At 35.7% G+C, this 26,402-nt stretch overlaps 1 pseudogene; it reads left to right on the top strand.

Moving 5' to 3' along the window:
* The first annotated feature begins 11,421 nt into the window (after positions 1-11,421).
* On the top strand, positions 11,422-16,450 carry LOC131924601 (DNA repair protein SWI5 homolog; annotated as a pseudogene).
* The last annotated feature ends 9,952 nt before the right edge of the window (positions 16,451-26,402 follow it).

Below are 26,402 nucleotides of genomic sequence, written 5' to 3'. Positions count from 1 at the left end.
TTGAAGTGTTTGAAGACTACCTATCTATCTGAAATATAACTATGTATACCTAGAAGACTTAACTAACATGGCTACAAATATGATTATCATAGATGACTAATTATTAATCTATTTTTTAATTATCCATTATAATTTTAAATGAGTTACATAAACATAATACCTCAAACAAGAATAGAAATATATATACAGTATAACAAAATTAAGTTTAAACTTGTATCAATAAACTAAAATCTATAGCGATGTAAAACATTTTAAACAAGTTGTTACTCTTTAAAAGTAGGTTCATTAATCTACCCTTTCATCTTATCATATCTAACCTATCCCCTTTTTTTCTTTAGAAAGAGATTGTATTTATAATCAACCTGCTTTAAATAAAAATATTGGTTTTTCTCTGTCCCACACCAGAGGGCTCTTCTGATTTGGGACACAAGAATCTCTTAACCATTTTTTTTTTTTTGAGCAATATGTCTGGGTTTAGAGGGGGAGTGAGCCAATTCCATCTCTAAAGCCAGCTTGGTATATTTGGGAATTTGGGCGTAGCTTCTCTTACTACTTCCTGCTGGAGGGGGGCGCTGTATCTTATGGGGACACAAAGAAAATTTTAGCATCATGGAGTAGTCCGTGAGGCTGTATCGTCTGAGCCAGTTGACTTGAAACCATTCTGGATGTTGAATCATCTGGGCCATGGTGTCTTTGGAGACCTTTCAGGGGGTCTTGGCTGGTCAAACCTGATGTATCTTAATCTGGAACAAATCCATAGTCTCTGGCTTTCTGTAGAAACAAGAGCAGAGACTCTTTTCCAAAGCAACATATCCTTATATCCAAATTTTGAAGTCAAGATACCTTTAAAATATACATTTTGGCATAACTCAACAGCTTTTACAATCAAATGTTTTTCTGCAGTTATGAATATCAAAGAGAACATAATCCAGATTCTCTGTGTGGTAGTCATCTTTACGTGGCTTATTTTTTTATATTAGCTTGAGCCTATTGCTTTAAACTGCAGCCTTCTAAGCCTGAAACAGTGCTGGCGCTGTGGCTGCTGGCTCTGCCCACTTCAGTTTCCCAACATGGCGGTGGTGCGTGTTTACCGCCAGCTCTGGGAGCTATCGTAGGTCAATGCTTTTATCCAAGCAGCATGCAGGCCAGAAACCTCTGTTTTTGTTTTGTACTAGCAAAGGCTAAATCCATCACGCAGCTTAATGTGCCATTTGCAGAGGCAATGGCCAATCAGTGATTTATTTACTGACCAATCAGCAACACACTTGACATACAGACCATCCCACAGCAGAGATACTCAGAGGTTTGTCTTCTAGTTAATTTAAAATTCAAACAAGTTGAAACCCAAGATTAACCATCACAGATTGAAAGCAATAATAATGATGATGATAATGGAGATGCTGTATCTGCTGCAGAAAACTGCCTTCATGCTTCTGCTGAGCTGAACAAGTCAGTTAAGGAGAAAAGACACTCCAAACAAGTCCTCAGTTATGATTGTGTTGAAATGTTCTAGAAAAGACAACAAAGGAAACTACATGCATGAAAGCGCAAATGAGATACAAAGCATTCAGTGTGGAAGGACAGATGAACTCAGGTATTATGTCACAATACCAAGGGAAAGGATAAATCCAGCCTTATGGCACAAACGGGAGAAACTCTGTAGGCCAAAACCAAATGAAGCATGAGATGATAGATAGATAAATGATAGATAGACAGATGTTAAGTAGATATATGAAAGATAGATTATAGATACATATACAGATAAAGAAAACTACATTTACTGAAGGTTTTAACTTTTATTAAGTAAAGTTACATCAGTCCTTAGCTATTATTGATCATCTTTCACTTACATAATTTAGTACTTATATTTTATTGTATGAACATGTCTGTATAGGAAAAAGCATCACATTTGTAAGCTTTGGTAATATTCATGGTTAACATAGTAGGTAGGAAAATTGCAAAATTATCTATTCCCCATCAATACAGGTAACTGGTAAACCTTTATCTCTCATACATAATTTAAATTTGTTTAGTTGTAATCTATATAGAAAACTATATATGAGTTCATTTCGTTTTTAGTCTTTGCTCCTGACTGCATGTCAAATATTGAAGAATAACAACATTCTTATAGTCTTTAATGGCACAAAAATACATAGTTAATAATTAATACATTTCAATGTTTCATTAAAATTGTCAACATCAGCAGATATGTTGCTGCAAACCAGTTATCCCACCACTTGAGTGCAGGACCAGGAAAAACTCTGTAATTTCAAGGGTGACCTGGTTTAACCAGCATGTTCCAGGCCCATCAAAGATAGATAATTTGACTCATCTTGAAAAGAGAATAACACATAAAAATAAATAATAGAATTGTCAGTGCAATACTGCAATGTCAAACATATTTATGATGGTGAGGAATAGTTCTTTGTAAAAATACAAAACACACCTTATTTATATTTAATGTAAAAAAAATGAATGGTTTCCATTATGTAGGGAAAGCACTGAGAAACATTTAAAATATGTATGCTAGTTTTCCCTTATTGAAGAAATATATAAGATAGTAGTAGATATATTAAGGGAAAAGCACTAGTTAGTTTCAAGGTTTTATAGGTTCTAATCCATAATTGGTTGGCCTTGTGACTGGATGTAGCTTCTGACAGCAGTGTGCAGTATAGCAACATACTTACCTCATAGCTAAGTAGTGAAAGAGAAAGAAAAAAGGTCAGGGAACCCATAGACACCTCATGATCGTCTACGAGGCTCCAACTGCTAAGAAGTCCAAGTTGAGATTCAAACTTATAGCACATGTACCTTTGGGGAATACACAAGATCCAACCACAGAAGTCATTATTAAATATGTCTTTCCATTTTCTCTTTTCTGCCCTTTCCTCTCCTTTCCTCTTCTCTCTCCTACTCTCTACTTCCTTTCCCCAGAGTTCCTTCTTCTCTTACTTTCTCCATTCACCCCCACCCCATCCTAGTTTCATCTCCTGTCTCCTCTCTTGCTTCACTCCATACTTATCTTTACATCTTTGATCTTTTGTGTTCTTTATCATCCTTGTTTCCTCAAAATACAAATTTCATTGTTAAACTAAGTAATCATTTTTAAGTAGGCTAATTTTCATAATATTGGGAGAATAGTCAACTCAACCTCCCTGTACTCCTGTTTCTGCTTTCTAGGAATGTTCAAAGCATAATTTTCCCACAATGTGCAAAGCATCATTGTACATGAATCACTCTCTGGGATTAATGCTCAGAAATTCTCATTTGAAGTTGACTTCAATGTGATGATACTTCCAAGTGTTTATGTTGAATTCTTTAAATCACAAAAGTAAACATCATGGTGATAAGACTGCTTACATTCAGAAATCATGGGTCATTGTACATGGAATTGCCCATTTACAATCATTATCAGTATTTAATACTGGTAATATTAATTACAGAAGAAAAAGTGGCTGTCAGCACTCTATTATCCATGTGATAAGATGAATATTCATGTTTTGGTGAATACACTCATTGGCTGTTCACTGAGTGTTTGCTAACCTTTTGTTATGTACAGAGACCAGTGTTTGTGTAAAGTTCTAAAACTGTTTAACAACCATCGTGGATACTGGACTTGACAGAAAACCAAGAGTGGAGGTGGGAACTGGGCAGCTTTCCCTTGGAAATTGTAGAAAATAGATCATAACAAAAGAAGTTTCCTTTGCCCACTCATGTATAACTTTTTTTTTTTTTTTTTTGATTTTTTGAGACAGGATTTCTTTGTATAGTTCTGGCTGTCCTGGAACTCTGTAGACCAAACTGCCCTTGAATTCACAGAGATCTGCCTGTCTCTGCCTTCCCAGTGCTGGGATTAAAGGTGTGTGTCACCACCTGGCTAAGAAGACATTGCAATCGTAAATTTATTTATTTATTTGGTTGGTTCATTGTTTATTCTGAAACAGTTTTTCTCTGTTGTCACAACTGTCCTGGAACTTGTTCTGTAGACCTGGTTGACCTTGAACTCACAGATATCTGCTTGCCTCTGCCTCCTGAGTGCTAAGATTAAAGGCATGTGCACCACCATCTTCCAGCTCATATATAACTTTTTAAAAATGAAGTCACCAAGTGTATGGAAAATAAAGAAATAAATCGATAATTAATATCTATTTTAACAAATAATTTGATTTGTTTAGTACCTTCAATTGACTTAGTCCTATCTTAAATTCTTTTTGAATATTTTAATATTTAAAATGAAATTGAACACATTAGTCTAGTTGAATCTCATTTTAAAAAGTTTCTATAAAATTTTCGTGTGGTAAGGTTATCTTCATTTTTTGTTTGGATGGATAGTCAAGATTATAGACATAGAGGAAAAATGTATGAATAAAGGACAGAAACTTTAAATGGTAGTGTTGACTACATTTAACATTTCCATTAATGTTTCAGATTTGTTCTTCATTGTAATGACAAGTGTTACTCATTTTTGAGAAATCCTAATAAACAAAATTAAAATTCATCAATGTAAATGATTTTATACATTTTAAGCATATTCGTCATGTGTGGTATGCTACAATGACTCTTAGAATTTTTTGAAACAAAATGTGTATAAAAAGATTTTCCTAATGTTCTGAATGAATTGGAACTGCTGAACAAATTTAAATAATGATAAGCTATATGAGGAGAATTTTCAGATATAATCTACTGTCCTCATTGATATTTTGTTAACTTAGGAATCTAGGGAGAGATTAGAAGGCCAAAGAGTTACAAATACAATTGTATCCATCAATTTTTTAAACTGAGAATAAGAAAATATTTTATAGAAATTATGAACATTTGAATATTTTCATTGTTTCTTGTGGTATACATTTTAAGCTTTCTTTCTTTTATAGTGAATATTTTTATGTCAATTATTAGCTTTTATGAATTATCATTTACTTCTAAGGTATAATAGAAGTATTTTAGAATATAGATGCTGTTGTTAAGGCTTTTTAAAGATAATCTCCATTGACAAAGTGCACATGAGACTGGATAAAAAGAAGCTAACAGGAAGTGAATGCTGTTTTTCAAATCCTCATTATTTAAAAACTCTAACTCACTATATAAAATATAGCTATTTACCAGTAAAGTGTTTGAAATAATCTCTTGGTATTTCTGCCATGTCCATGAGGTGATTTAACCATGGTCAATAAGAGTGAAGAACTTGAGCTGTCTGTAATACAGAAGACAAGACCCTCATATATGTGACCATGTTTATTTTGACTTATCACTGTAGAAAATATTAAATTAGAGTAATTAATTTTATTAGGTTACATTCACAGTACCCACCAATTATCTCGGATTCCAGAGTTCTTTTACCAGCATTAATTTATAACCGAGGTATGGCAAATATTTTTCCTGGTGAGTAATGGAGCTAAATGAAAGACTGTGGCTAAATGCATTACAACACACAGGCAAAGTAGCTCTTTGATGATTAAATCTTGTTGAGTCGCTTGCAGACACTAAGGAAACAAAGCATTGTGTTTGTTTAAAATGTCTCTAAAATGAAAATTTTTGTTTTTTATTTAATGAAAATCAAGGAAAGTGAAGATTTCAAAGAAACTGATAGTCCTTAGATTAAAAAAAAAATCAGGAAGATCTTTTACAGTAGCAGTATTCTCATGTCCTAAAGTATTCCCTACAAAGTGGCTGTGCAGAGGCTTAGTTTTCCAAGGTTTGATTTCATTGGCATCATTTATTCCTAAATAGTGTTGTGTCTTGTAATGTCAGTGACTTGTAATGTCTGCTTTTCTTGTGGGATGGTACAACATAAATTTTCAAAGCTTGACATAGCAGAGAAGACTTCCCTTCTTCTGACTCGTGAAATAATTTCAGTAATAGAAACTTCTATTACTGAAACAACTATTTCTAAAATAGTTGGCTATGAAATATTCAATTTGTTTTGAGAAGATAGGACAAAATATTTGGTTTTTTTTTTTGCTCTTATTTATCAGCTTTAAAGTAGATTTGGCTCTGTAGTCTATTTCAAGGAACCCATTAAGCTTTCTGTGTTGGATATGGAAGAGTGTATATCATTATGAACTTATGAGATTTAAACAGGGCCAATGAGTTATAATCTGCTGAAATCACCATTTAGATTGTTGTTCTTCTAATCTCACCTTTCAGCAATGAGAATTCTTTAGAGTTGACTTTGAAGTAATTTTCACGTGTGTTAGAGATTGTCTACAGCTCCCTTGAAATACAAAAGGATTTGACTCATGATCATCAGTTGCACTAAATGACCTAGAACTGGATTTCCTCAATTTTTTTTCCCTAAGAATCTCTGGGTTGTTTTATTTTAGATGTCTTTCCCAGATGCTTGCATTGTTTATTGTTAGTGGCCTGATTATTATTTCTGGGCCTTTTTAGTGATCTGGGACAGTACAGAGCAAACCTCAAAACTTGGAAAATTGTACATGAGAAACTTTTGCATTCTGCAAACTAAGTGAAAAAGAAAAATAGTACTGGAAAATAGTACTAGACAATCAGTCAGATAGATGGTAAAGAGTCAGGTAGATAATAAGTATATTAATTTAAAACCATATTTTGGATCTTGATATTTTATTAGATTTATTACATTATTTATTAGATTAAAAGTTTTCTAGTAGATATTTTAGGGTTTTCTAAGTTAAGAATAACAAATTTGTAAATAAGAATAGTTCAATACCTGTTTTTCTTGTTTTTTTTTTATTATTTTTATGTCTTTCTCAGCTGTAAAACTTCAAGCACTACATCAAATAAGGGAAAGGATATTAGGTACCCTTGTCTTAGTTCTGACTTTAAAAGAAATGCTCTTAGTTTATCTCCATCAAATATTGTATTGACAATAGGTTTATTACATATACCCTTTATTATTTTGAGGTATTCCCATCTACCTCAAAAATGTTAAAAGCAGGCAAAACTGAAACATTAAGACCAACTACTGGCAATAAAGATGTAAAAGAAAGCAAAGGAATGATGATTATATAACTCAGGAAAATACCTTATCTGGGAAGAAAGAAATTTCTCTCTCTCTCTCTCTCTCTCTCTCTCTCTCTCTCTCTCTCTCTCTCTCTCTCTCTCTCTGTGTTTGTGTGTGGGTGTGTGGGTGGTAGAAGAGGTATGGGCAAAATTTATAGTTTGTCTAGTTTAATATATGATGGTTAATGTGATGATATTAATTTGTCTGTTTTTACTTAGTTAACTTATGTAACTTTGTGTATTAGTTAAGGCCACAAGGTTCTGTATATGATTTGTTATAAGATACTGGTCCATGCAACTACAGACACCAATGACTACTGCCACCTTCACTAGATGCTAGAGACCTATGACACCTAGTGGTATAGATCAAAAGTCTTGATGTAAATGCAGTCCAGGATGAGGGCTGAGACTCAAGGGCACCAGGACAGGCAAGACAGATGTTCTAGTTCAAGGGAATTCCACTGTTGTCCAACTTTTGCTTCATTCAGACCTGCACTGTTAGGATGATGCCAACTAAAGGAGGGGGACACTATACGTTACTGTTTACACACACACACACACACACACACACACACACACACAAACCACCCACCCTCCCATCACCCCACACACACATACACTCACATTGCATAATGGTTAGGTAGATATCTAAATACCTCATAGCCTGATATTAACCTTCACAATGTTTCTTTGTGAAATGTTGAATGACATAAAATGATTATAAAACTGATCCAGCTAAATATGACTGGAAAAATATACCTACTGAAATGGAATGGGAAAGATGATTACATTATACCCAACTATGCCTTTATATAGTTAAAAGATGCTAAACATGGACGATGATGGAAACAGCAAGTGTGTCAGGACATAAATAAAGCTAATAACAAATAACAATTATTCAAAAATTAATGGTTAAATTACTTATAACTTTATTCGGATTGTTTCTCATGATTATTAGTGCTTTTTCAGACCCAAGAAAAAGCATTTTATTTTTTAGTGAGTTTTAGGCTAGAGGAAATATGTAAAGGAAATGATGCAATAATTATATACAGCTCGTTTTTCAGACCTACTTCTTCCCTATTTGTCATTTCTATTTCAAATTCCTTTTTAGGTTCCTGAAAAATGCTTAATTTTTTTCAGAGTATCTAAGTGAAACATGCTGTATCCTGTTTGGAAATGCTGTAATTTTGGTCTAGTATTTCTTTTGAAATCTCATTTGTTTCTTTTGCCCTCTCCCTCCCTCCATCCCTCCCTCAATCTCTGCCTCCTCCTCCTCCCTTTCTTTTCTCTCTTTCTTCCTTTCTTCCTTTCCAGCCTTGATAATGAAACCCAAAGCTTCACACATGCTTAGTGTAGACTCTGTGCACAACACACTTTTGAAATATCCACTCTTTTTTGTGGAAGACAAAATAGATGTGGAAGTTTTTTCATTATCTTTTGATAATTCTTTAGGTAAAAATCTCCGTTGTATATCATCTGTTACTGGGAGAGTGGAGTTTTAATTTCTATGAAGGTTCTGTAACTTGATAGTCTCTGAATGAAGGGATTTGTGACCATCACAAACCCCTAATACATTCTTAGAACACTAAATTCTGTTTTTTCTTCAGAATTCTGTTCTTCTACAACTGTGTTGTATTTTACTTTCATAAATGTCTCATTTATATGTTGTTGGTAAAGTAAGTGCCTTTGTTTGTCTACCTGGTCTTCTATCAAAATCAAGTCACTGAAAATGTATCATCTGAAACTTGCCGCCTTCTGTGCCCTGGCTCTTGAGAAATGGACTCAGTGAGTCAAATGTTTCCCCTCTTCAACTCTAATTGGTACCCGACTTTCAAATTTTATATTACTGTTGTGAGAACATCCTAGAAAGCATGTTTTCAGAACATCGCTATGAGTGTTTGCAGAGTCCGGCTGTTCATGCTTTTTTGTTCTGTGTTATACTACTGACATCATCTCAAAGTGATAGTTTGAAATTTCAAATGAAGTTAATCCAGAACAAAACTCTCTGTAACAATAACAGTGATTATAATAGATGCACTTAGGATTTTCATTTGCTAATGCTTTTTAGACCAACATTATATTTCCATTTGAATGCTATCTTTCACAAATAAAATATAATATAGTATTTCTTTCTCATTATTAATGCTTGTACTTACATTTATGTTATCTTGTTTTCTGGATTTTTAAGCCATAGTCTTTGGGTCCTTTTTTTTTTATAGAATAAAACAAAACCCATTCATTCAGAGTAACAAATAGATGTGAAAAACAAATATTAAGGATCTGTCTCAACTTACATTCTCTCTGTAGTATCAAGCCCTGGAATGCAGTCTAAAATTGCATTTCTCACATTTCCTGCTTTACAAGACTTGCAATAAAGGACATCATTAGATAAAACCTATATGCTTGCCATTATGCCTTGACAAATTTTTTTCCAACAGTGGTTTGGTGTCTGTAACATCCCGTTTGCCAGTATCTTTGGATATGTTGAAACACTTTTGGAAGTCCACATTTTTCTGTGATCCATATCAATATGCTTTAATTTTAGAAATGGGGAAATTTAAGAAGAAGTATAAAAATTGGACTCTATAGCTAAGCACAACATTTTTGTTGTTTTAGAACTGTCTTCAAATGCTATAGCAATGCTCTGTGAACCATATCAGCGCTCATGTCTCCTTAGGCTAACTGAGGCATGACCTGGGAGTTCTCAAACTTGCGTATGGATTTCTGGGTTTCTGATTGGTTCTTCCGATTTTCAAGGCTAATGCAGAGTACAGTCAACATTGCAAGGAAGGCTAATGCCCATGTGACCATAGATGCTTACCATGGCCATGGGGGTCTCAGGGGAAAAGAAGAGAATAGGCTTCATTTACAGATGTCTTTTTGTAGCTCTTCTCACCAATCTGGAATTGCCAAAATAACAACAACAACAACAACAACAATGAAACAAACAAACAAAAAAAGAACAAATTATGCAAAATGGGGAATCAGTAAAAGCCCTAGTGGAAGTGAAAATTTACAGAAGTTAACTGTATTCAATAAAGAAAGAGCTGAAGGAACAGAAAAAAAAAAAACACCCTCAAAACTTAGAAAGCAGAAAGGCTAATAAAATACAAGTGCAAACTGACATTTGTGACTCATTGAGTACACACTGAGCACCAAGAAAAATAGTGAGAGCTAGCACTCTCAACACTATTCTAAATATTTTTCAAGACTATTGGGAACATGTAGTAATGCAGGTAAATCAAAAGAGGAGAGGAGAATGGAAAAGATGAAGGAAAAAGAAATGGTGGAAGGGTAGAAGAAAGATGAGAGAAGACAGAAGGAGGGAAAGAAGATAAAGATGGGAAGAATTAAGAGGAGAGAGAAGAGGAATGAGGGAAAGAAAAAGAAGAAGAAGAAGAAGAAGAAGAAGAAGAAGAAGAAGAAGAAGAAGAAGAAGAAGAAGAAGAAGAAGAAAGAGAGAGAGAGAGAGAGAGATCAACCAAAGCTAAAACATATGTAAACCTGGAAATAATGTGTCATTTTCAGAATGCACTTAGTCATTTCAAATGTATTCTGAGTGCAACCACATTGATGGCCCATAAAGGAATATCCCAAATGTTTTTAATAGAAAGAAATTTCAGATTCATTGGCATTAAGACATATAGGCAGTTAGTGTAGTATGAGGAATACTTAGGACTGAGAAAACTCTGCTTCACAGCTCTATTTCTATTGGGAAAATAGACCAGAGGAGACATTCTAGAAAATGATGCCAGGAAAATGAATGGTGCTCGTGTCATATCCGTTTCATTGCATGGCAGTGACTATGGGCAAGTTTGAATGCCTACAAAATGGTGAAGATATGAGGACATACCTTTATGTTCATTATTAACAGCCAAAATAGGCAGTGGGGGAGTTGAAGAAAAGACCAAAGGAGGATGAGAAGGAGCACAAGTCTGAAGGAAAGACTTGCTCTGTCTTCCCTGGACAGAAGCATCTCAAGAATGAATAAAGTTGGGCGATAATACTATAAGGTATTCAAGCATGTAGACTCGGTAGGAATATGGATAGCTATGAATTTGGACAGATTATAATATTATAGTTATAAATGTTATCATCCACCTCACAACCTTAGAATCATCAGCAGACTTGCACAAAATGGCTCTGACTTGAATAAGCCAGGATGCATTCAGCAGGGAGAGCTTCAATTTGAGTGCTGATCAGGCTCAAATTTGTGAACTCTGACAGGACCTGAGTAGATAGCTACACACAGTGGTTGAAGTCTTAGGTTTCCTGCTGTTTTCTCTAGACAGCTGTCAAGGCTGATAAAACCTGTCACGCTTTCCCGGGCTGTGCAGTCATTTAATAGCAAAAAGACATCACCCTAGGAAGCAGAGTCAAGAGGCATAACAGTTTTAGAGATGGATGGATGGATTCTTTGTTGTGTGTCTTCTTACAGCCTAAATGTCGGCCCATTCCCTGAAGGTATCCTCCCTCACCCCAAGGAACTGCTTAGGATCTTACTTCCTGAAGTCTGAGGTGTTTGATGGGCACCTTGCCACTTAGCTGATGGAGAGATATGAAAGCCATAAGGTCAGGTGCAGAGCTGTAAGGTAGTGTGTTAGGCAAGATTTAACAGCAGGGCAGTTTGGATTGCCCAAAAGTACTTAGGTTTCTTAATCTGTCAGCAAAAGCATTTTATTTCCTTTCAAATGTCAAAAATAATAATAATTTTTAAACAGCTTGAAAGACAAAGCGAATGGCTACCTGGATTTGGGTTCTCGAAATAAGCAGAGATAAAAATTGGATAATGTCATTGCCAGCTGGTTTATAATATCCCGACCTTCGAAATGAGAAAAGTTTTGTTTACCGGAGGAGTTGGGCAAATCTGTTTTTCAAGGGTTTATTATTATTATTATTATTATTATTATTATTATTATTATTATTGTTATGTCTGAATGTGTCCCAAGAAGTGAACTAATTTAATGAAGACTCACACAGAAAATATTTAAATGTTTTCATAAATAGGGTGAGTTCCAAATGTAATTAAAGTTTTCAAGGTTACAAAATAGATGGCTGAGGAGGCAGTTACACAGAAACTGATGGAAAACCTGTCCTCTAATCTTTAATCATTTTAACACATTGTATCTTTTATTCTCTATGTAGTTATATACATAGGTGATGCACATACTCGCCCATGTGGATGTGTGTGCACACATATGGAAGCCAATTTTGTTTTGTTTTTCTACAAGAGCTAACTGTTCATCTTATTGTTGTGGAGGCAGTCTCTCATTGAACCTAGAGTTCATTCATCCATTAGCTATGCTGGTTGCCTAGCATCCACCTTTCTCTGCATCCTGAATGCTGGAACTGTATATTCTTGTTACTAAGCCTGGCTTTTGTATAAGCCCTGGGGATCCAAGCTGGGGTCCTCATGGCTGTATGTGAGACACTTTGTTGACTGAATTGCCTCTCTGGTCCAGTTTCTCTCTCTTTCAGCTCTGCACCTGACCTTATGGCTTTTGTATCTCTCCATCAGCTAAGTGGCAAGGTGCCTATTAAACACCTCAGACTTCAGGAAGTAAGATCCTGAGCAGTGTGTGCGTTTTTATGCCTCCTCAAACCTTCTCCATTTTCATCACTATCTAATGAAAGCACAATCATATATCTCATGTTGCTTTGGGTTGTGTTGATACTCGGTGAAAGACGAGGGCATATTAGCCCCAGTTCTGTGTCTCATTTACATCATAGGCTTTTGTTCTGTGTTCTGTATGGAACTTAAATCAGAATTCCAGTTTAACAGAATTGACAAATGTCACCATAAAACTTGTAGTGTTGGTCCCTGAGAAATACATTGTCTGTGTGGTCAGTTTAGTCTGGAGAGTTCAAATACGACTGTGAGAGGGTGCTAACCTCTAGGAACCTGAACATACACCGTGGAAAGTCTCATTAAATATATTTGCTTTGATTTGCTCAGAATATTTTAAATTGATGAGTGTGAGTGAGTGAGTGAGTGTTTGTGTGTGTGTGTGTGTGTGTGTGTGTGTGTGTGTATGTGTGTATGGTTTTGTGTATGTGTCTAGGTTTGTTGTAGCATGGTATTTTTACCATGTAGCAGAATCATTATTTTGATGTATTACTTGAAATTGGTGCTCTTTATTTTGGAAGACAAATAGAATTTTTTTAGAAAAGTATGAGAGCAGTGCTTTACAGAAAACAGAGCAGAGATGATGTACATTACTTTCTTTGCAATAAGAAATGTCAGATGTCTGAGTTGGTTTTAACCCAGCACATGTACAGCTATTATAATTTTGCATGACTTGTTTGTATTTGAACTGAGCTGAATAACATGAACAAGTTTTTAGTGACAATAAAGTTATCTAATTTTTAAAACTTTTAAAAGTATCTGTGAGAAGAGTAAACTATCTGTGAAAAATACAGTCTTTAGAGTAGAACTTGCCCAAATTTCTTCTTTACTTCACAGAAATCCTCCCATATAAGCTCAGAAAAGTATTGTTCATTCAAATAGACTTCTAGAAAGAGTTTTTTCTCATTGGGGGAGGATTTGATAAGAAAATAAAAAAGTAAACCAAAGAAAAAATATATGTGTGATATATACTCATATATATGATATTTTAAATATATTTCTTGCTAAAAACAAAAGGGCTTTAATTCTCAGTCAAATATCTATTTTATCCATTGCTAATAAAGTAGGATGAATTATACTATAAGACATTTTTCCTTCAAGAATGAATTTATTGACATGACTCAGTGACTTGGTGGGACATATCAGTTCAAGGAAGACACTTAAGAAGAGGACAAGTAAGAGAATTACGTTTTATTGACTCAAATTCAAACTTCATGGTAAATATCTTTAATAAAATAATGAAAGCCTTTTGTCCTTTGGGGTGAATTAATCTCCAAATTCTGAAGTATATGCTGTTGTCAGAGGTTATTTAATTATAATAATTAGTAAAAGAAATTGAGATGAGTTACCAAACTTTACATGTTTGTTGTCTCTTTTCATAGATTAACTTCTTTCTTTAGTCAATAAAAGTCCATTTAACCCTCTCCCTGGATCAGAAACTATTCGGAATCACAAAATAAGGAACAAAACAATTTGACTCATGGAAATGATCAGATTTCGTGTCTTATACAATATAGGAGAACATTTCTATATGGTGGAACACTCGTGCTGTCTGATTAACTCAGTGAACTGAGTTCAGAATAGGATTCTTTTTCTGTGATGCTATTTTCTGTATACTACTCGAAGTAGGCAAAGCAGTCATTGGTGGACCACTCGAATGGTACAGATTTCATTTGACTACTGATCTAGCTTGTTCTGTGGGCCACTGGTGGTCTGGGAGGCTCTACTCTGAAAGTGGTTTTGCTTACTCTCCAGAATCCCATACTCTTCTCCTCTACTTCACAGCGTTTGCACACAGTGCAAATGAGTGTGATTCTTACAGAAACCATTGTTTGAAATCCAGGTTCTTCATCAAGTTGTCTAACTTCTCTGCAGTGCTCTGCCTTTTAAAGTGGAATAAAAATACTCTCTAGCACCTAGAATTCATAGGAAACAAAGAAGTTAATGGATTTCAGGATCTGGACCAAAGTTTCACAGATGTTAACGATTGTGCCACAGCCCCTCTCTGTTATTTTAATGCTCATCTGGCCCTCTTGGAACTTGAGTCTGGGATCCTATCTTTAGGAATTTAACATCCAAGAAAACATGAGCGGAGAACTGGGCAGATGGTAAACACAACAATAACAGTAAATTTTTAAGTGGAATCTTAGCAACATGCACAAGAGGAGATCTCATTTTCTCCTTGAGAAAAACCAAATCTCTCTCTCCCTCTCTCCCTCTCTCCCCCGCGCCCCCCCCCCCCCTCTCTCTCTCTCTCTCTCTCTCTCTCTCTCTCTCTCTCTCTCAGATGGTGAATACTCCCATGATGTTCTTGCCACAACTGCCTCAAACACTTTCTAGTTAGATTAAAGTCCCACTTTCTAACATGAAACTGGTACTTGGAATCATTATTGTGTCAATATCCTAGCCGGGCAGTGGTGGCACACGCCTTTAATCTTAGCACTCGGGAGGCAGAGGCAGGCGGATCTCTGTGAGTTCGAGGCCAGCCTGGGCTACAGAGTGAGTTCCAGGAAAGGCGCAAAGCTTCACAGAGAAAACCTGTCTCGAAAAAAAAAAAAAAACAAAAAAAAAAAACAAACAAAAAAAAAAAAAAAAAAAAAAAAACAAAAAAGATCCTATGGCTACACAGGTAATAGACCTTAAGAGAAAAACTATTACTGTATTCTGCATAGTGGATACACTATTAAACTAATTCATATTGAATCATTGTCAAACACATAAATTAATGTATCTCTCAACCCTCACCAGAAATTTTGGAGTAGATGGGGATTACAGCAGAGACCCACAAATAGCAGAGGTATGGAGAATAGGATAATGCAGAATTCTTCGTCATAAATGGACATCTATTAAAAACTCCCTCCACCGTAGGCTCAGATATCATTGCTGAAGAAGAAGTGGAAATATTGTAAGAGCCAGTGGCAGTGGATGACAACAAGAAAACAGTTTCTTCAGGACACATCAGAATATCTGACCATATGAACTCACAGTGGCTGTGGCAGCATGCACAAGACCCGTGCAAGCTTAAGTCAGATCAAACCCAGCATGGAGAGGAGAGGCAGGCATGAACTCCCATACCTACACTAGGAGCTATTGGCAATTGATAGCTGCTGGGAGAGGGAGAGTCAGTTTTCTTTAAGAGTGTAGACCCTCAACCCAGCTTGAGATGGGCCTGTCTTGATTTATAGTTACTTGACAGAACTGTAACAGCTCTACAGCCCCAAGCTTGGATCCTTGTACACTGCAGATGACCGAAATCAAGAGATCTTGTACCCCAGAACTCAGGAGGTAGACTAGGGGTACATGTCACCTCATAGACAGTACTCCTCATGCATCTACCCAGACATCCTCTCACACGGCACTTCACAGTCGATTTGCCACACAACTACTGTCCTACAATGCCAACCCTAACCCCCCTGCCTTATCCTGGATTACTCTCCTGCACGGCTTCAGCTCCTCACTCTCTCGGTTGCCTCATTTTCATCATCTGTCCCCTCTTTTCCTCCTCATGATTGAGTCAGGACTTAAGAAAGTTACCTTGGGGTTTTCAAGTCACCATGGCCATCTCCCAAGTCAGAAAAGGCTAATGAAGTCAGAGAGGGTTTTTTGCACCTTGACATTTAGACACTGAAGGAGAAGCAGGACATGCTGGACAAGGATATCTCTCAGTTAATATCATAGAGCTACAGGGTGTGTAAACTGCAGGACCACATCTCCCTGTTCTATGAGTACAATGACATCAAGGATGTAATACAGCTGGTCCTGGGAGAGCTGGCTGTGATCTGAGGCATCACCACTAAGGAACTATTTGAGGAATTTGGTGTGGACATGAATTTCTCAGCAAAGTAGAGATTCTTATGAAAAGTCCACAGGGACAGCTGGTAGGAACATGAGGATCAGAAAACCAGCCAATAAATACATTTGCACAGTTTCCAGAGACAAAATTCTAGAAGTTCAAATTTTCCTTAAGAGCCTAAATTAGGTTTGGGTGTATTCCAGAGAATGGGGATATATAGAGAGATGGGTAATATTGGTTCTGATGTTCTTAAGTGTCCTGGTGGTACTTGTGAATGGATGTATATGGTATTCCCTTTGTTAATAAAGATATGAATAGTCAAAAACAAATAAAATACATTGACCATACTTCAGAGGAAGGCCATACATCCAAGAATATATGGGCAGAATATATGGGCAACGTTATTTGGACATGATGAGTGAAAATAAAAGAGAAGGGAATACAAATTTGTTTGTGTAGGAAAGAGGAGATTGGGATCTGGAAGGAGTTGGGGGATGGATGAAAATAGTGAAAGTACACTTCACAAAATTCTCAAAGAACAAAAATTTGGAAGATCTTCTAAGTCCAAGAAACACTTCAAATAGAAATAAAACATCATAACAACTCATTATTTTTTCTTTCAAAAATTGGTGTTTGGATACTTTCTGTTGCTAGATTTTATGGAAGAAGTTTACAAAGCATCTTTACCATTTCAAACTTCATGCAGTTGGACTTTGGGGATAAACGCATGGAGGAACATGAAGAATCACAACTACAATGACCATGGAGGGTGGGTTATGGACAAATACATAGTTACAAAAAGACTGGTATTGGAAGATTATCAGATAGTCATGATCTTGTAGATTAGACTTTTATATCTGTAAACCTTCAGAGAAAGGTAGAGTAATCCCTTCCAAAGAGAGAAATCCAAAGACAAAAGAGCAGCCGAAAAAGGTTCAGAATTAAAATCTTTACAGTGAACTTTAGAATGAAGGAAGTAAGAATTATAGGAGTTAGACAAAATTCTATATACTTGCACAGAGAAAATTTCAACTTCATGGATTGCACACTCTACAATTTCTTTAAGAATACATCTCTATGGAAACATGGTGTCTTTGGAAGCAGCATCTTCCCAATGCGTAGTTGAGAAGAAAGATGATCAGAGAGATGAGTACAACATTTTATGTCATTAGACTATTCCAAATGTACTTAAAAATAACAAGTGCATGATCTAGAATGTTTAATTTGGCCTTCATTAAATGTGATGTTGGAAGAAATTGCAACAGACCATAAAATAATTTATTGTAAACAAATTTAATGAAGGAATGGACCCTTTTTTATCTTAAGAGTCTAGAGATGATTTAACCAGCCAACTGATTTCAATAATTTCATGTATTTTAGGGGCCCACCTTCATGATATTTTATAAGAATCTGTGAACATTTTTAGAATCATCATCCTATTCAAGACTCAATATTAAAGCAGGATAGGTGGAATTTTTTACTGATAGATACTGTTTTGTAAATTCCCACTGGTGAAAACTACTGAGAGCCTGGGGAGATAGTTCAGTAAGTAAAGTGGCTTAATCAGTAAAGTGTTGGCCTTATAAAAGTGAGGGCCTGAGTTTGATCTCCAGAACTCAATTTTAAAAGGCCAAGCACAATAGCTCACATGTAGTCCCAGACGTAGAGAGGGAATGATGAGCAGTTCTCTGGATATCACTGGGCTTCATCTACTTGGTGAGTTTTGGACCAGTAAGAGGCTTTCTCTCAAAACATATGAATAAACAAATAAAGGATGGATGATGCAGAGGGGCAATACCTAAGAGTTTTGTACGGCTTCCACATGCATGTGAACAGTTGTGTGCAAGTGCACACACAGAGTCACACAGAGACACATAGACACACATGTAAAAGCACACACAAGACAAAATTAGAGTACTGAAAAAACCCTATACTTTCAATCACCTTTCCTCTGTATGTATATGTCTATATTTATTATAATGATATAAATACCTATTTTAATTTTCCTTTCAACTTAAAAAGGTTGAAAATTCAAAATTCAAAGCAGATTTATTTACACTCAATTTATCCACTGTATATTATTTGAAGAAGGTTTCCAAAGCAGATTTAAATGATTTATAAATGTTAGCTACAATACATTAAAACTTTTTGCAAACAAAATTGGCTGTAGGTGAGCTGGCTGTACCCTCATAGCTGCCTTCATAGCTAATAAAACAAGGCTCTTAATTCTTTTCCTCACATATCATGTTATGTACTTAGAGGAAATCTCTGCTAAGCCAAATGAAATTGACAAATGGATATAGCAGATGAACAGATGCCTAAAAATTTAGCAGATGGGTCTCCATTTTCTTAGGTGAGGTGATCTAGATCAATTTTATCAAGTTACACAGATGATAGGATATGAAGCTAAAATGATACACAAAGCAGTAGAAAATATGGATGAATTCTTGACATATAGTAAATGAACCTGAATGTTTATTAAAATTGAAATGTACATGTGGGATGTTTGGAAAAATGTTTCTTCATTGGCGAAATTGCATTAAATATTATAAACCATTATTCTAAATCAATAGTCACATGCAGAAGAGCTCTTAACTCATGAGTGGTACATTTATATCCTGTAATCTATAAACACATGTAATGATTGTTGAGATAGATTATTTCAAAACACAGAATTAATGACTTTTTAAAAGCAGAGGTAAGAATAGTTAAGTTGCTTGCTGGGAAGGAAGAAATGGAGGATATAGGACCAAGATAGGTCCTGCAGATCATTTTTGATTTTTAACACTCTCCTTCTTTCTTCCTTGTAATAGGATTATTTCTAGTAAGAAGCGACCACAGTGGTGTAGGTGAGAGTGTTGATCTCCCATGGAATTTCTTTAGAAATCTTTAGAGACAGTTCTAATCAATGACACATCCTACTTCCGATATTGCTTTTCAAAAGACAACATTGGCAGCATCACTGCCCCTTTAACCTTTCCAAGTTTGTTTCCCTGGGTCCCTATTATTTTAAGATGTTTTAACCTGATATTTATGTAATTATAATGCTAATATTTAAAACAAAATACTAATTTGAAAATCTGAAACTCTTTTCAAAAGTGCATCAATCAATAATTGCTATGAGAAACTTTAAAGGTTAGCACAACACATTCTTCATTTATGCTTAATCTACATTTGAAATATCTGAAATGTCTAAGGATTATCAGAATATAGTTTTAACAGCATCATGCCAAAATATTCAATATTCATCAAAAGTATGGGTGCCTTTGGTCTCTCATGTTAATAATCTTATTTAGGTACAAATGTTTATTGGAATTCATGGCTGACTTTTCAATGAGTTATTGTAATGATAGAAACTATAACAAACTAACTAAAAATATTAGAATATTAACAAATAACTGTTTTTAATATGATTGCCACGCACAAACCAGATCTGTAACCTTGAGGTTTGAATGAGCAGTGGATTGCTTGCTATTGCTATGGTAACATTTCTAACATTTCTGAGATAGTAAGCTTCCTCTTCTCTGCAAATAGCACAGAGCAAACAGCTTACCTGAAATGGAATGGTCTAAAATAGTGTACTTGCCCTAAAGATGATGCAACAAATTATCATAAACTGAGAGACTTATAGAAAAAGCAGAATAAAATGTGTTCCTCACCATTAGAAAGGAAATTCAAGACTCAAATAATGGAAGATTAGTGTCTAATAATCACATACATCTGGAATCATAGGTAGCTGTCTTCAGGTGTTTCTCTCATATACCTAAATGGATCAAGAAACTCTGTGGTTTTCTTTCATAATATCTCTAATCCCATTCATGTATTTTTTTTCCTTTTATGCCTATTTACTTCTGAAACAGTGCACCACTAATAACATTACAATGGGGTGAATTTCCTCATAGGAATTATTAGAAGACACACACACAATGGTTTTCTTATGTTTTGTTGCCTTTGTTTTGGCTGCTTATTGGAACAAACCATTTCTCATCTTTGTGACTTTCCTGTACACATACTTTGTTTATTCAGTGATCTAGTCAGTCCCTCCTCCTTTGTATGATGCTTGACTTCTAGGTAGACAAAAACATTGTCACTCAACTTCACAAATACAGTTCAGAATTCACCAAACATTCTACTATTTTTCCATTTTCTACAGAACCATTGAAGAACCACTTAGACAAAAGGAGATTCTAACTCTTGGTGATAACATTGAAAAAAATAATTGTTTTGGTATCAAGATGAGAGATATTCTCAGTTCAATGATCTATGTTCCCAGGACATCCTAAGTAAGGGAAGGATACAATAAAGTTCAGGAAAGAAAACAAATGGAATTGAAATCAGCAGAACAACAGAGAAAATGGATGAAACCAAAAATTATGAATAATTTTTATAACATCAAAAAGATTGAACAAACTCCCAGTAAGACAGAAAAGATAGTATAGAAATTAAAATGTATAGAAGACATAAAAAAAAATATAAGAACTAAAAAAGAGACCCAAATGCAGATTCCATAGACAATGGAATATTTAAAGAAGCATTTTAAGTCATTTTAAAACTGACATGTGACTTGAACGAAAGCTGAAGTTCAAAAATATTAAAACTCAACAAAAAATGATTTAGCTCATCTTACTAAACCTGGAGGCATTCGACTTTGTAGATGTAACCAACCTTCTTATTAAATAAGAAACACAGATCCAATGCAAAGAAGAAAGCCAAGAGGTCAGAGCTAAGAGCTAAAACCTTACCCTTCCTCCTGCAGTGGTCCTACCTCTCCGAACTAGCTACCCCTGTGTTAAAGTCTTTATATAGTGTTCCTGTTCTGCCTTCTCATTGGTTGTAAACCCAACCACATGACTGCCTCGTCATGGCCTGTCTGTATAGGCCTCTAGGTTTTCCTTGCTTGGTATTGAGATTAAAGGCATGTGTGTCCAATAATGGCTGTATCCCTGAACACAGAGAGACTTACCCAGCTCTGCCTACCAAGTGCTGGGATTACAAGTGTACGCCACCACTGCCCTGCTTTCCTATGGCTTGCTAATAGCTCTGACCCCCGGGCAACTTTATTTATTAACATACAAATAACATTTTAATACAAATAAAATATCACCATACGACTTCATTCACCATCTGAAGGGATAGTCCTTCTTGGTGAGGAAGGCATGCTAACATGAACATGAAGCAGCTGGTGTCTTTGCAAACACAGGAAGCATTGAGAGATGAGGTGCCAGTACTCAGCACACTTCTTCCAAACAGTCTAGAACTACAGCTCATGGGATGGTGCTTATGTTCATTTAGAGTAAGTCTCCCTTAAATTAACTAAATATAGAAACTTTCTCAAAGAGATTTGCCTCTGGGATGGTTCTAGATTCTACCAAGTCAATGATCAATATGAGCCATCATAATATCTAAAGCTTAATTCCAAAGTTATGGCAATGTTTGCCAAATAGTGCCGCTCAGATGTTTGGCCCAAGGTTTGTCAACTTCTACATTGTATTTACATTTTAAAAGTTGGTCTTTAAAAGTGTCCTTTCCTCTCCTCCATTGAATAGCCTGTCTTTCACTGAACAGAATTCCATTATTTACTCGGTGTCGCTGAACGGGAGAGAGGTTTATGTGCCAAAAAAGCTATAGATACTAAAAATTGATCAACAAAAAGTAATATCTTCTATAATAGTTTTGGGTGAAGATCATGGAACATTTAGGCAATAGGGATATTCTATATCTTCCAATTTCTTGGACTAAAAACATAGAACATATAGTCCAACTATAGGTGTCTAGACTAGGTGTCTCTAGGAATATCTATCATTGGACTTATTAACACATTTATTCATGAATTGTATATGTATATATGTGGAGGCTGCATGTGCCACAAATCACACCTGGGAGTCAGAGGGTAACTTAGAGGAAGGTTTTCTCCCTGTCATGTGGGTCCTCAGGTTTGAACTCAGGTTATCAGGCTTAGTGGCAAACAGTTTTACCCAGTGAGACATTTAACCTAACTTACTCATCTGTCTCTTGATTCCTTGCAAATCTGACTACCAGTGAGATGGTGCCAAGGTACCACTGTGATCCACTTACACTTCACACCACCAATGGAAGCTCCCAGAAAATAAGACACATGTTTATACAAGAACTATCAAAAGATAGATAAAAGTGATGTAAATTTCACTACTTTATTGTATTAGAGTATTGAAAATTAATTACAGACTTGCTAATGTGTTTATTTGGATAAGGAAAAACCTTATTTTCTAGCTGTAGTTTTACAAACTCATAATCACTGCCTAGTAGCATTGCTTAAATAAAATACAAGATAAATACACATGTTGTAAAACATTTAGTTAACTTGTTTTCATAATAAAATATTCATTTTATTTATATTAGTATGTTGAGTCATGGTAAAACTAAACAATTGTAATTTTTAATTTTCCTATTGATGTAATCATCTCTGTTTAGGATACGGAACATGGAAAACAGTCAATTGCAATAACATTTTATGTTCTGTTATTCCAATAGGTGCAGTTCATGTGCTCAGGTATAATTATGTAACTGAGTGATATAACCGTCCTTTTTCAAACATAAGACACTAATATAATTTGAAACTAAAGTAAGTCTTAGGCGAAATCATATTATGTGAATATCTAAGTACTTGTATGAAGTTTTAGTAAACATTCATGTGGCAGATCTCTGCAACTCCGTAAGCTGTGGTTATTAATCTGGGATCTTGGGAACAGTTAAAGCTCCCAAAAGCAGACACTAATTAAACACTTTAGCCAATAGCTTAGGGGGAAATAAACCAATATATATCTAGGTTAAGTTCGGGACAAATTCGATTGACTCCTAATACTTCCTTTTAAGAGATAACTCCACCTAGATAGCCACAACAACAGCACTATTCCTAGCCTGCAATGTCACAGTTAAACACATACAAAACAAAAATAGATAAATGTGTATGAAAACATCAACTACACTCTGTAATAGTCCATCTTGTCAGCCTGTCCTTCACAGAGCTCAATTTTAGTTTTTAATACTGCAGCTGAATTGTTCGTTCCAAAGCTGTTCCACTTCACATATGTCTCCAGATTTCATTATCAAGACTGTCCCTAAAGAGAAGGTAAGTGGTCACATGTTTAATAGAATTTGAGAGCTGATACTGAAAGACATACCCCTCCAAATGAATTCCCATCTGTCTTTCAGGGTCTCTAAAATCACATTACTTCAAATGTATCCTTTAGTTATAGCCATCATGTTTCAAAAAATCCAAAAATCACTTTTAAAATAAAATTAACATGAAAGAGAAATTTGGAAAATATGACTGTATATTTGTAGATTAGCATTAAGAACTTACAGAACTAAGATTGGCTAAAATCTGTACAACAGCACCTCTAGAATTTTTTTCTTTTTTTTCCTTTTTTATTAAGAGATTTTCCATTCATTTTACATACCAACCACAGATTCCCCTGTCCTCCCTACTCCTGCCCCCCCAGCCTTCCCCCAACCCACCCTCTCCAAGGCAAGGTCCCCCATGAGGAGTCAGCAGAGCCTGGTACATTCAGTTGAAACAGGTCCAAGCCCCTCCTCCCTGCACCAAGGCTGCACAAAGTATCTCACCACAGGCACTAGATTCCAAAAATCTGGCTCACGCACTCTTGCTTATCCAGAGGGCCTAGTCTAGTATCATGGGGGCTCCTCAGCTATTGGATTTATGGTTTATTTAAAATAATCTAAAAGCTGAGGAGCCTTTGGAATATTTTAAATAAACCATAAATCCCGTAAGACAAAACTGTTAGAAATTAAAGGTTCATTTGAAAGAATCTTAGCTCTTGAAGCCCAAATAGATGAAGACACTAGAGAGAAGAACACATTATTATACTTGATAGAAATGTGTTTAAAACACTGTACAGTACCAGTTATTATTATCCAGCATCAGGAAAAAAAGCTTCAGTGTCACATGAAAGTATCTTCTTTTAACTTGTTTTTAGTTCACACTGACCTATTGAGGCAATCTCAGTTACATTCACTCCATTAATCACTTGGGTAGCTGGGAGTTGATGAATTCAGGCTTAGCTTGACTGAAGTTTTCAATATGAACCACATTTCAAATAGTCACATTGGGTCTCTTATGTGTCTCCTCCACCTTGGGCCACCGGTAAGCTAACATCTCATCGCATGGCAAAGGTATAGCATGCCAGGCAAATGGTTGATGATTGTTGAGGTTTAATAATTGAATTAGCTCATTGCTATGGATTGGAACACTGCGGGTCCCTTTCAAAACATTAGTAAATTGTTCAGAAAAATAATAATCCTCAATATATATCTTGCACAAGGGTCATGGTAGATCATGTTTTCTAATTCCAAGCAGTACTACTAGACATAGTTCCTGGAGAACATTATACCCAAAAAGAAAACCTACAGAAATACACATTGGATTGGATGTGATAAGATGAGTGCTGTGTGGGTTAAAGGATGGCTAAACATTCAGCAAATTTTGGAGGGGCCGAGACATATGATCTGTGTGTGCTGAAGCAGCTGCTGCTCGAAATAAGCTCTTCTAGTCAACTCCATAGGAAAACAAAACTGAGCTATTTAAAAATACAATGGGCTTTTGGAGCTATGAACCACTTGGAGCTAAAACGATACTGTGGAGTGCTGTGATGAGGCTTCTGGTGGCATCTTCCAGGTAGTTCTGGGACAAAGATGAATAGAAACTGAGAGAACTTACCCTGTTGGAGGAGGGAATGAGGGATGGGGGGGGGGAGAAAGTGGGGAGTGGGGGAGAAGGGATGAAGGGAGCATCTGTGATTGGTATGTAAAATGAATAAAAAATTTAAATAAAAGAAAACTGAAGACCCATAGGAAAATCTGGATTAACCACTGGTTTTCACTGTGACAGAATGGGAATCCAGAAAATGGGATAGTGGAGTCTGAATCACCTAGACAACTTTCTGAAGTCTAAATTGTGTTGACCTTTTAAACAAAGGGGCTGTGAGTTCCTTTGACTGAATGCACTGTACAAGCCTTACACAAAAGTCTTTCATCGTGAATGTCAAGGGTTCCTGTGGCAGCAGTGCACATGAACTACACTCTACTGTTTCAAAGGTGACTGGGTACGGGCTCTGGGATAGAATATTATATGCCAGATTGCTTTACAATCACAAAAATTAATTTACCACTAATATAAATCCTTAAACAAAAGCAACAAAGAATAGGCAATGGGCTTCAGGAAGCATGGTGTTTCATCTGTCACAGGAGAGGTTCCACAGTGTTGGATAAATTGATATATAGTGGACATAAAATTCTCCAAGATAAGACTTCACATAAGGGAACGTCTGTAAACAAGTACCATAAGCAAAATAAACATCATAGTTTTTCCATAAAGTCCTATTTGCTCAGTTTCCAGTATTGTGACTTATTACAAGACTATTCCTCATAATTAAGGTATAGCCTCATTTTAACGAAATGTTCGTTATTTCAATGAGTGTTCTTAGATACTTGAAAAATATTACTGAAACTTACATGTTTCTGAAGTTTTAATCTTAGATCATCAGTGTGACTGTGGTGGACATTCACTCCCACTTTTTGCCTTGACAAAGAGAGCAGAAGTTGCTTGTCTCATCACTAGACCTTAGGCAATAGTAGTCTACACTGGACACCCAGCAATTATTCTGAATAAAAGAAACAATGGGTCACCCTATTGATTGAAACTGCCTATATCATCAAAAATTATTTTTCTGTTTTGAAACACAGCAGTCTATTCTTCTGAGCAATCATCCACGATCACAGACAGTGCTCACTAGACACTGATGGTAAGATTGAAGTCTGACACACTCAATGGACATTTTCCATCTGTCCATGCAAGAGAGTATAGGTCTCTTCCTTCATGTACTGTTGGGTGGATCTCTTCTACTTGTATGCTTTTATTGCTTAAGCATAAAATAGGCTGAGAAAGTAGCTTTTGCATTGTTTGAGAAACTCTCTGGCTTCTATCAAATAAACTAAGATATTAGTTAT

This window comes from Peromyscus eremicus, chromosome 14 (assembly GCF_949786415.1).
Source record: "Peromyscus eremicus chromosome 14, PerEre_H2_v1, whole genome shotgun sequence".
In the NCBI taxonomy this organism is placed as follows: domain Eukaryota; kingdom Metazoa; phylum Chordata; class Mammalia; order Rodentia; family Cricetidae; genus Peromyscus; species Peromyscus eremicus.
This window is presented reverse-complemented; position numbering and strand designations above follow the sequence as displayed.